Raw genomic sequence first — 12,155 nt, forward strand, 5'->3', positions numbered from 1 at the left:
AAACCAGCCACCTGTATGTCTTATATTCAAATACTAGAAGAAATGTACTGTAAAAAATCTGGTTCTGCTCTGAAAATCAGAAACCAAGAGAGGTTCTGTAAGTATTCTGTGATCTGGTCATAGAGCAAGGCTGTGTCAGGTAACTTTAAATCCATTGCATTGCTGAGTTCCAAGTTTATTATTATTATTTTTTAACCTGATGGGCTGCCGTCTATGGGGTTGCACAGAGTCAGACATGACTGAAGTGACTTAGCAGTAGTAGCAGCAGCAGCTATCAGGAACAGTAAGGAACAAGTCAAATGAACTATTGTCCTTCAGGATTCATCAATATTACATCTGTTGTTATCCCTACCTCTCTTGAGAGGCAATATGCCTGGATCAATGAGAATTGCTAGATCTGAGGACAGAGTTTGGAAAAGGCAGTGGCACCCCATTCCAGTACTCTTGCCTGGAAAATCCCATGGATGGAGGAGCCTGGTAGGCTGCAATCCATGGGGTCTCTAAGAGTCGGACACGACTGAGTGACTTCATTTTCACTTTTCACTTTCATGCATTGGAGAAGGCAATGGCAACCCACTCCAGTGTTCTTGCCTGGAGAATCCCAGGGATGGAGGAGCCTGGTGGGCTGCCATCTATGGGGTCACACAGAATTGGACACAACTGAAGTGACTTAGCAGCAGCAGAGGACAGAGTTGGTGCAATGGAAAACCTGGGCAATGAATGCTAGTACATGAGCTCATTTAATTTTAAATATGCTGTGAAGAGTGCATATTAAACCATTTTGAGAATTTGAGAAATTTACAAGTTATTGAACTTAGTGACAGGTATCTACAGAGATAAATGTCTTTTTTTTTTAACTGCTATTACAGCACATGAAAAAGGATTGTTTATTTAGTTACATGAGTAGAAAATTGACCACCACATGTCATTGACCATCGCATCAGGAAATATAAATAAAGACAGCTTAAATGATAGAAAGGGCTTCCCAGGTGGCTCAGTGGTAAAGAATCCATCTTTCAATGGAGATGCAGAAATGTGGGTTTGATTCCTGTGTTGGAAAGATTCCCTGGAGAAGGAAATGGCAACCCACTGCAGTATTCCTGCCTGGGAAGTCCCATGAATAGAGGAGCCTCGTGGCCTACCATTCACAGGGTTGCAAAGAGTCAGAGCTGACTTAGCGACTGAACACATGCAGATACAAATGTGAGAAAGCTCTTGCAATAAGTCACAGAATCATCAAAGCTAGTACAAGTTGCTATGATTAACTTACATCATAAAGAAGTGTCACTTTAGCAACAAATGTCTCTGAATCAAAATCTTCTATCTGAATTTCTAGAGGAATTGTTTAACTTGAAGAGATACATAATTCAATTATGAACCAAAAAAGAACGCATGCTTAACCAGTAGGAAATGCAGATAGACCTGCTATTTGCTTCTCCCTGTCTCCAGTATCTCCCCCACCCTAATCTGGTTCTTCTTCCTCTGAGGTACAGTTAAAGTATATTGTCTCATTTCCCTTGGTGTGTATCTGTGTTACTGAGTTCTTGCCACCTTAACGTGGTCAGGAGCAGCTCTCTCCACGTTTCCTAATCTCACTGGACCTCCCAAATGTTCCTGACTACCCCCTTTTCCACCATTTCCCAATGTTCCCCCCTTCTCCTCCCGCCACCACCCCCACCGCCCTTGGGACCAGCCAGGTTTGGTAGTATGGCAGAGGACACTGATGCTTTAGAAGATAGGTAAACCAACTTCTTTCCTGAATGACTGTGTGGAACTATGTCCCTTACTACTATATTGACCTCTGAGATGAGTGAGAAAGAAACTTTTCTGCAATAGAACAGAGAAGCCCAGAAGTGAATCCACACTTAGACAATCAATCAATCTACAGCCAAGGAGGCAAGAACCTCTTCAGTAAATGGTGATGGGGAAACTGGGCAACTCTATGCCAGAGAATCAATCTGGACTACTTTCTCACACTACATACAAAAATATCTCAAAATGGATTAAAGACTTAAGTATGAGACCTGAAATCATGAAGCTCATAGAAGTTTAATGGTAGAATGCTTTTTGACATTAGTCTTAATAATTTTTTTGGATCTGTCTCCTTAGGCAAGGGAAACAAAAGCAAAAATAAACATATGGGACTATATCAAATTAAAAAGCTTAACTGAATGAGAGACAATATTTGCAAACAATATATTTGATAAGGGGTTAATATCCAAAATACAGTTGACTTGAACAACGTGTTGTTTAGTGACGCTAACCTTACATACAGTCTAAAATCTGAATATAACTTATATTCAACCACCTATATATAAAACTCATCTGTATTCATAGTTTTGCATCTATAGATTTAACCAACTGCAGCTTCAACTATGATCACAGAGTACAGTAGTAATTAATACTGTAAAAATTTTGGTATATGTGGATCAAATAGCTGTGAAAAGAAGAGAAGCGAAAAGCAAAGGAGAAAAGGAAAGATATAAACATCTGAATGCAGAGTTCCAAAGAATAGCAAGAAGAGATAAGAAAGCCTTCTTCAGCAATCAATGCAAAGAAATAGAGGAAAACAACAGAATGGGAAAGACTAGAGATCTCGTCAAGAAAATTAGAGATACCAAGGGAACATTTCATGCAAAGATGGGCTCGATAAAGGACACAAATGGTATGGACCTAACAGAAGCAGAAGATATTAAGAAGAGGTGGCAAGAATACATGGAAGAACTGTACAAAAAAGATCTTCATGACCCAGATAATCATGATGATGTGATCACTAATCTAGAGCCAGACATCTTGGAATGTGAAGTCAAGTGGGCCTTAGAAAGCATCACTATGAACAAAACTAGTGGAGGTGATGGAATTCCAGTGGAGCTGTTTCAAATCCTGAAAGATGATGCTGTGAAAGTGCTGCACTCAATATGCCAGCAAATTTGGAAAACTCAGCAGTGGCCACAGGACTGGAAAAGGTCAGTTTTCATTCCAGTTCCAAAGAAAGGCAATGCCAAAGAATGCTCAAACTATCACACAATTGCACTCATCTCACATGCTAGTAAAGTAATGCTCAAAATTCTCCAAGCCAGGCTTCAGCAATACATGAACCATGAACTTGCAGTTGTTCAAGCTGGTTTTAGAAAAGGCAGAGGAACAAGAGATCAAATTGCCAACATCCACTGGATCATGGAAAGAGCAAGAGAGTTCCAGAAAAACATCTATTTCTGCTTTATTGACTATGCCAAAGCCTTTGACTGTGTGGATCACAATAAACTGTGGAAAATTTTTCAAGAGATGGGAATACCAGACCACCTGACCTGCCTCTTGAGAAATCTGTATGCAGGCCAGGAAGCAACAGTTAGAACTGGACATGGAACAACAGACTGGTTCCAAATAGGAAAAGGACTATGTCAAGGCTGTATACTGTCACCCTGCTTATTTAACGTCTATGCAGAGTACATCATGAGAAACGCTGGACTGGAAGAAACACAAGCTGGAATCAAGATTGCCGGGAGAAATAGCAATAACCTCAGATATGCAGATGACACCACCCTTATGGCAGAAAGTGAAGAGAAGCTAAAAACCCTCTTGATGAAAGTGAAAGTGGAGAGTGGAAAAGTTGGCTTAAAGCTCAAGATTCAGAAAACGAAGATCATGGCATCTGGTCCCATCACTTCATGGAGAATAGTTGGGGAAACAGTAGAGACAGTGTCAGACTTTATTTTTGGGGGGCTCCAAAATCACTGCAGATGGTGATTGCAGCCATGAAATTAAAAGACGCTTACTAATTGGAAGAAAAGTTATGAGCAACCTAGATAGTATATTCAAAAGCAGAGACATTACTTTGCCGACTAAGGTCCGTCTAGTCAAGGCTATGGTTTTTCCTGTGGTCATGTATGGATGTGAGAGTTGGCCTGTGAAGAAGGCTGAGCACCGAAGAATTGATGCTTTTGAAGTGTGGTGTTGGAGAAGACTCTTGAGAGTCCCTTGGACTGCAAGGAGATCCAACCAGTCCATTCTGAAGGAGATCAACCCTGGGATTTCTTTGGAAGGAATGATGCTAAAGCTGAAGCTCCAGTCCTTTGGGCACCTGATGGGAAGAGTTGACTCATTGGAAAAGACTCTGATGCTGGGAGGGATTGGGGGCAGGAGGAGAAGGGGACGACCGAGGATGAGATGGCTGGATGGCATCACTGACTTGATGGACGTGAGTCTGAGTGAACTCCGGGAGATGGTGATGGACAGGGAGGCCTGGCGTGCTGCGATTCATGGGGTCACAAAGAGTCGGACACGACTGAGCGACTGAACTGAACTAAACTGAACACAGTTCAAATCTGTGTTGTTCAAGGGACAACTGTATACAAAGAACTCATACAACTCTACATTAAACAATCCAAACAAGTCCAGTAAAAATGGGCAGAAGACTTAAGTAAATATTTTCACAGAGAAGACATCCAGATGGCCAACAGACATGTGAAAAGATACTTAACTTTGCTAACCATCAGGGAAATGAAGATCAAAGCCAGAATGAGACACCACCTCACTCTGTCAAAATTGCTATCATTACAAAGACAGCAAATAACAAATGCTGGTGAGACTGTAGAATAAAGGAACCCATGTGCACTGTAGGTGGACTATAAATTGGTACAGTTGTTACGAACAACAGTATGGAGCTTCCTCAAAAAAAATAAAAGAAATATAGAACTGTTTTATGATCTGAAAAGCCTGACGTGCTGCAGTACATGGGGTTGCAAAGAGTTGAACACAACTGAGTGACTGCACAACAATGATCCAGCAATTTCACTTCTAAGTACTTATGTGAAGAAAACTTAACTCTAATTCAAAATGATATGCACACAACAGTATTCACTGCAGCATTATTTTACAGTGGCCAAGATATGTAAACAACCTAAGTATGCATTGACAGATGAATGTATAAATAAGATGGAAAATATATATAAATATACATACACACACACACATATATACATATAATGGAATATTACTCAGCCACAAAAATTTAAATCATGCAACTCATGACAACATGGATAAATCTAAAGTGTATTATCCTAAGTGAATTAAGTAAGACAGAGAAAAACAAATACCATATGATTACACTTACATATGGAATCTAGTAAACAAAATAAACAAAACAAAATGAAAAGAGACTAAGAACAACTGCTGGTTGCCAAAGTGTAGGGGATGGGGGTGGGGGAAAATATGTAAGGAGTTAAAGGTACAAACCTCCAGTTATAAAATAAATAAACCAAGTGGGTGTAATGTACTGGACAAGGGATCTGGTCAATAATACTGTTATAACTTTGAATGGGAACAGTTCAGTTCAGTCGCTCAGTTGTGTGTACCTCTTTACAAACCCGATGGACTGCAGCACCCAGGCTTCCCTGTCCATCACCAACTCCCAGAGCTTGCTCAAACTCATGTCCATTGAGTCGGTGATGCCATCCAACCATCTCATCCTCTATTGTCCCCTTCTCCTCCCACCTTCAATTTTTCCCATTATCAGGGTCTTTTCTAGTAAGTCATTTCTTCACATCAGGTGGCCAAAGTATTGGAGTTTCAGCTTCAGCATCAGTCCTTTCAGTGAATATTCAGGACCGATTTCCTTTAGGATGGACTGGTTGGAACTCCTTGCAGTCCAAGGGGCTCTCAAGAGACTTCTCCAACACTACAGTTCAAAAGCATCAATTCTTTAGTTCAAAAGCATCAGCTCTCTTTTCTTTTAGGAAAAACCATAGCTTTGACTAGATGGAACTCTGTTGCCAAAGTATTGTCTCTGCTTTTAAATATGCTGTCTAGGTTGGTAATAACTTTTCTTACAAGGAGCAAGCATTTTTGAATTACATGGCTGCAGTTACCATCTGCAGTGATTTTGGAGCCCCCACAAAATAAAGTCTGTCACTGTTTCCACTGTTTCCCCTTCTATTTGTCATGAAGTGATGGGACCAGATACCATGAACTTAGTTTTCTGAATGTTGAGCTTTAAGCCAACTTTTATCTCTCTTTTTTCACTTTTATCAAGAGACTCTTTAGTTCTTTGCTTTCTGCCATAAGGGTGGTGTCATCTGTGTATCTGAGGTTATTGATAATTCCCCTGGCAATCTTGATTCCAGCTTGTGCTTCATCCAGCCTGGCATTTTGCATGAGGTGTTCTGCATATAAGTTAAATACGGAGGGTGACAAAATATACAGCTTTGATGCACTCCTTTCCCAATTTGGAACCAGTATATTGTTCCATGTCTACTTCTAACTGTTGCTTCTTGACCTGCACACAGATTTCTCAGGAGGCAAGTAACATGGTCTGGAATTTCCACCTCTTGAAGAATTTTCCAGTTTGTTGTGATCCGCACAGTCAAAGGCTTTGGTGTAGTCAATTGAGCAGATGTCTTTCTGGAATTCTCTTGCTTATTCGATGATCCAGCGGATGTTGGCAATTTGATCTCTGGTTCCTCTGCCTTTTCTAAATCCAGCTTGAAAATCTGGAAGTTCACTGTTCATTACTGTTGAAGCCTGGCTTGGAGAATTTTGAGCATTACTTTACTAGCATGTGAGATGAGTGCAAGTGTGCAGTAGTTTGAGCATTCTTTGGCATTGCCTTTCTTTGGGATTGGAATGAAAACTGACCTTTTGCAATCCTGTGGCCACTGGTGAGTTTTCCAAATTTGCTGACATATTGAATGTAGCACTTTCACAGAATCATATTTTAGGATTTGAAATAGCAAAACTGAAATTCCATCATCTCCACTGTCTTTGTTCATACTGATGTTTCCTAAGGTACACTGGACTTTGCATTCCAGGATGTCTGGCTCTAGGTGAGTGATCATACTCTTGTGGTTATCTGGGTTATGAAGATCTTTTTTGTATAGTTCTTCTGTGTATTCTTGCCATCTCTTCTTAATATCTTCTTCTTCTGTAAGGTCCATACCATTTCTCTCTTTTATCGTGCCTATCTTTGCATGAAATGTTCCTTTGGTATCTCTAATTTTCTTGAAGAAAACTCTAGTCTTTCCTGACAGATGGTTATTAAACTTATCGTGATCATTTCACAATACATGCAAATGTCAAATCACTATAGTATACTGAAACTAACATAATTTTGTATACCAACTAGATTTCAATTACAAAAATTCATATTTTGTTACTTGAAAATCTAAATGCATACTAATTAAAAATGTAGATTTTTTCTCTTTTTGATTAAACTTTTTACAGATAATTGTAGATTTATATGCAATACAGATTATTCCCTTGTACACTTTGTATAGTTTCCCCAAACCAATAGTGACATTCTGCAAAACTATACTACAATATTCACAATTAGGATATTGCTATTGATGAAATTAACCAATCTATTAATAGATTTCCAGTTTTTCTTGTACTCTTATTCACCTCTCCATTTTCTTTATGCAAAAACTACCTCATCTGTGTTACGCAGAGAGACACTGATTTATAAGAGCTATATTTTCAAACCAGACAACTGTGGCATCTACTTTTAATACATATAGTACAGAATGGCAGGTTAAATAAAGAGAAAGATGCCTAAAGAGAGTACACTCATTATTCTTTAGCCTGGGGGTACCATCCACTTATTAAAAAGTAGATTTCGAGCTTTTGTGTGCTGTTGACACGTTAAGACAATCAAGTCAACGTTACTGTCAATTACCTTGGCAAATGTCACAATTCTTTTGACAAATATCTAACTTGACTGCCGGAAAGTTCACACAGTGCAATCCTAACTTTATATCTTATCCTAGATTTTTTTTTGCCTGAAGACCACCCAACCTATAGAATAGAATAGACCTTTCAAGTTGGGAGCATTTGAAAAATAGGATAGAAAAATGAAACAATGGAAACAAATAAAAAGACATCCATTAGGCAGACTGCATCAGAGTGCTGGTTTTTCCCTTAAAGAATGTCAATCATGCAGAGTATAGTCAGGGAAGTTTAGCCTTTGACAATGTTTTTATGGAACAGTTTTAAATTTATACAGAATTTCAAAAAACTCTTTCTCCAGAATTTGTCATAATAACATTTTCTATTTTTTATATTAATTCCTGAAAGAATAGTAGCTGAGTAGGCTAGGTTTCCCTATATTCATTTAGCACTGTAAGATTTTGTTTTGAAACAAATTTATTTCACAGATTTGAAATCAGTGTCACAATGTTAAAATGTAACACTTTTTACACACAATTTCTAATACTATAAGAAACTTATAAAAATGGTAAACTTGATCAAACTGAACCTGATAGGTAAAAATAAATTTGTACAACCCAACATAATCAAAGCTTTTACTCATGGCACATATTCCTTCAAATGTTTAAACTAACCTGTGCACCAAGACACAGAAAAGCTAAGGTAAAAGAAGCCTACAAAGAACTTCATGACTACATTTCCCTCTAGATGCGGATCTGTTTTGTGAAAATGAGATTAAAAAAAAAATTACTATTGATATGTCTCATTCAGTTCAAAGTATGTTGTACGTTTTTTCTTGGAACTCAAACACAGTTCATAAAAATAAAGCAATCTGATAAGTATTTTCAACATTAGAACTGTTGTGCCAGATTTATTTCTAGTATAGATCTATATGGTATGTTCAGAAATGATAAGCCTGTTTACTTTGCTTTTATGGCTGAATGTTAACTTTAAAGAAAGGGATCAGTCACAACTCAAGCCCAACATGAGGACATTGTACAATACATTCAAAAGAAAGAAACAGGTTTAAGACAAGAGGACCTGTGTTGGATGTCAACAAGATACACATCATTTAGAAAGGTAAGAAACAGGTGAGTCTAAGTCTATATATACATACACATAAAATATCCAATAAATATATATATATATTTATTAAAGATTTTAAAATTTACATATACTTACCTAAATCTATCAGTTTCTTTTTAATGATTCAATATATTCCATCATAAGTACCAACTATAAGATACTAATCTTCTAGTATCTTATAGTTGAACATTTACATTATTTGCATTTTTATAATTATAAAAATAATATGAGAAACACCATACAAGAAAAATTTTGACTCATGCTCATGATTTCTAGACATGAAATTGGTGGTTTAAATGTGTGCATTACCAGGGCTTCTGTTAGTGCTCTTTAGAGAGCTGGTGCTAATTTACAATCTCTTTTGTTTTAAATTTTTTATTATGGAAAATTTCAAAGTAGAGAAAATAAGGTACTAGAATCACTATGTACTCATCACTCACCTTCAACAGTTATCAAAGCTGGCCAATCTCATTTCATTTGTTCTACCATGAGTCCCCTCCCTCCTTCAGAGAGTATTTTGAGGAATCCCAAACATTGCAAACAGTAAAAAGCATATTCTTAAATGATCAGAGAAAACATAAGCATAACTCTAAGGCCAATCACCATATAAAGACCACTCAAGAGGAACAACTTTCTAAAAACATTTGTTCTTATAATGCAAAAAAAAAAAAAAATCTGTAATTAGAGAAGAAAATGGGAAGGACATCTAAAGAAAACAATATAATGGTATAGCATAGTCCAGAGTAAGTCCATCTTTTAAAGATATGTATAGAAGAAAGAAATGAAAAAAAACATTTAGTTAAAGTCAGAGAGAAAAGAAAGATTTAAACTTATGAGAATAGTGTCAAGTGGGTTAAAATCCAAACGTAATGTGAACTTAGATAAAAGCTAAAGGAGACAAAAAAGACATTTATAATCAGGTTGCATCAAAGAGAACAAAGAACGACTAGGCTCTGCCTCTGGCAGACGGATGTCATGATGAACAAGTAAAAGTAATTGAGTGGATTTCCAGTTCCTTTTTTTTTTTTTTTGGCTTCTACATTCTTCATTAATAGTAGTAATTCAACAAAGGAATGGCAGAAACAAAGAGGTACAGGGAATTTTTTAGTTCAAGATTGTTGACAGATTTGAGGAATCCCAAACACTATGGTAACAGAGTGCATATCTTAGATTCAGACATCTCATATCCAAGAGATAAAATCATAAAACTGTCATCATTAACATTTCAAGAATTTATAGGGACTAGTATTGGTTCCATGGGATGTGAGATAGATAAATGCTGGCTCCCTTTTCAAACAGATAAGAACTATAACCAACACTTGAATAAGCATGCTATTTATTTATAACAAAATTTTAGGACAGTGGTAACATCATAGAAATATGTATGGTAAGTACTTGTAGTTTTACTTTGTTTGATAAACATGTCATACCAAACTAATTTCCCTTTTTTTTTAAAAAAAATAGAAGAATAAGCTAGGAATTCATGAAAATGTTGTGGGTCCTTAGATAAATCTTCCTTAATAAACTCATAGAAGAGGTTTTTAAGAATGAAAGCATTTTATAATTTGGGCTAGTCTATCATAAAGATAATTTAATAGACTTCTGACAACTTGTGGGCATTTGTATTAGTCAGGACAAATCATTTTGTGCTATTTTCTGTCCATCATTTTTATTAGAATCTTGCATGAAGCTATAGAAAGAAAGTTTATTAGAACATATAAAGCTGAGAGGAAGAATCAGTAAATAAGAAGACTTAAAAGAGCAAGGTAAATGAAATATGCTAAAATAAAATAAAATGGAGACCATGCTTTGAAAATCCCTTGAGTGGACAAAACCAATTAAGCCACATAGGCACAACTTAGTCTACCTTATTTCTTGAGTGGAAATACAACTTAGGTTAATTCTTATAAATGCTTTTGATAATCATAAATGAAATTTAAATCATTTTCTTCAAATGATATGAGATAATCACTTTTAAGGTTTTTACTGAGCTTGTCACAATATTGCTTCTATTTCACGTTTTAGTGTTTTGGCCAGGGGGCATGCGGAATATCAGCTCCCCTACCAGGGATCAAACCTGCACCCCTGCATTGGAAGGTGAAGTCTTAACCAGTGGACCACCAGGGAAGTCCCGAGATAGTCACTTTTAAGTAATCTGCGGTGGTAACCCTTGCTGTAAGAATCATTGTAGTGATTAGACAAATTCTTCACTTTCACTTTATAAGCCATTTTGTAATGTTATGCTTCTGAGCTTAATATCAGTTTTGGGTATGAAATCTGTTTGTGAACAGATTGCTTCTCACTCAGTAAATTGCTCATATCAAATAAAGCTCTCTGAATTTTCTTCTAACAAAAAGAATAAGATGAAATGAAAACCTCTTCAAATATCAGTTATAAAAAAAAGAAGGGTCTAGAATCAAATTAATAAGCATTCCCATAAAAAAAATAAAACACATGCCAACATTTCAGTTGACAGGAAGCTCAATATAAGCCATCGGTATGTGTGACTTCTAAAAAATTGGATGGAACTTTAATATGAGCAAAATATATTGTTCATAAAAAGAGGCAAAGTGATTAAGACCTACAAGGCTTATATTCAGAGAAAATTAGTTATGGCTCTGTCACCTTAGGCAAGATGCTTTACCTCTATGTGCCTCTCTTGCCATGGCCTACAAAGCTCTAGGTCCTCTGGCCCCTGTCTAACTCTGATTCACCTGCCGACTTTGCAAAGTTGTCTTCAGGTACACTGGATAGTTTGCTCTCCATAAATCTTCCAAGCTCATCTCACCACAGGCCTTTCCTGTGGCCCAATTTCTCTTCCTGGCTCAATGTCCCTCCAGGCCTCACTTGGCTCATTCTTTCATTTCACTCAGGTTTGCTCAGATGTCACCTCCCTAAAGGAGACCTGTTGACCTGCAAATCAAAACTCCATCCCCTGCACCTTCCACCTCAGCATTCCCTGCCCCCTCATACACTTCATTTTTAAAAGCATTTAACTCAATGTTAAGTTATATTATTTCGTGTTCATTGCCCATGTCCTCCACAAGGGTACCAGGCATCCAGAGTACCATGGTACCTATGAACACTCATGTGACAGTTACTGTGCGTGAGGCACGACTTGAAGTGTTTCACGTACTTAGTTTAAAATTATTTAAGACAAATCTTAAAATCCAATTTGCAATTGAAGAAACTGAGCCATTGAGAGGCTGAGTTATTTCCCCCCAAGTCACAGAACAAGTCAATAGTGGAATCTGCATTCAGATCTAGGAAGTCTGACTTTGGAGACCAAACCTTTAACAACTAGTCTGTAGAGCCACACTGTAGGTTCTAGCTAAGATTTTGATAGGTAACTAAGTATAAAAATTGAATAA

At 37.2% G+C, this 12,155-nt stretch overlaps 1 protein-coding gene across 2 annotated transcripts in view; it reads right to left on the reverse strand.

Annotated features, from left to right (window-relative positions):
- The window catches only part of GRID2 (glutamate ionotropic receptor delta type subunit 2), a 1,614,208-nt gene that overhangs the window by 190,471 nt on the left and 1,411,582 nt on the right, over positions 1–12,155 (reverse strand). The gene's annotated exons all lie outside the window — the stretch shown is intronic.

The sequence above is a fragment of the Capricornis sumatraensis genome, chromosome 7 (assembly GCF_032405125.1).
Source record: "Capricornis sumatraensis isolate serow.1 chromosome 7, serow.2, whole genome shotgun sequence".
In the NCBI taxonomy this organism is placed as follows: Eukaryota; Metazoa; Chordata; class Mammalia; order Artiodactyla; family Bovidae; genus Capricornis; species Capricornis sumatraensis.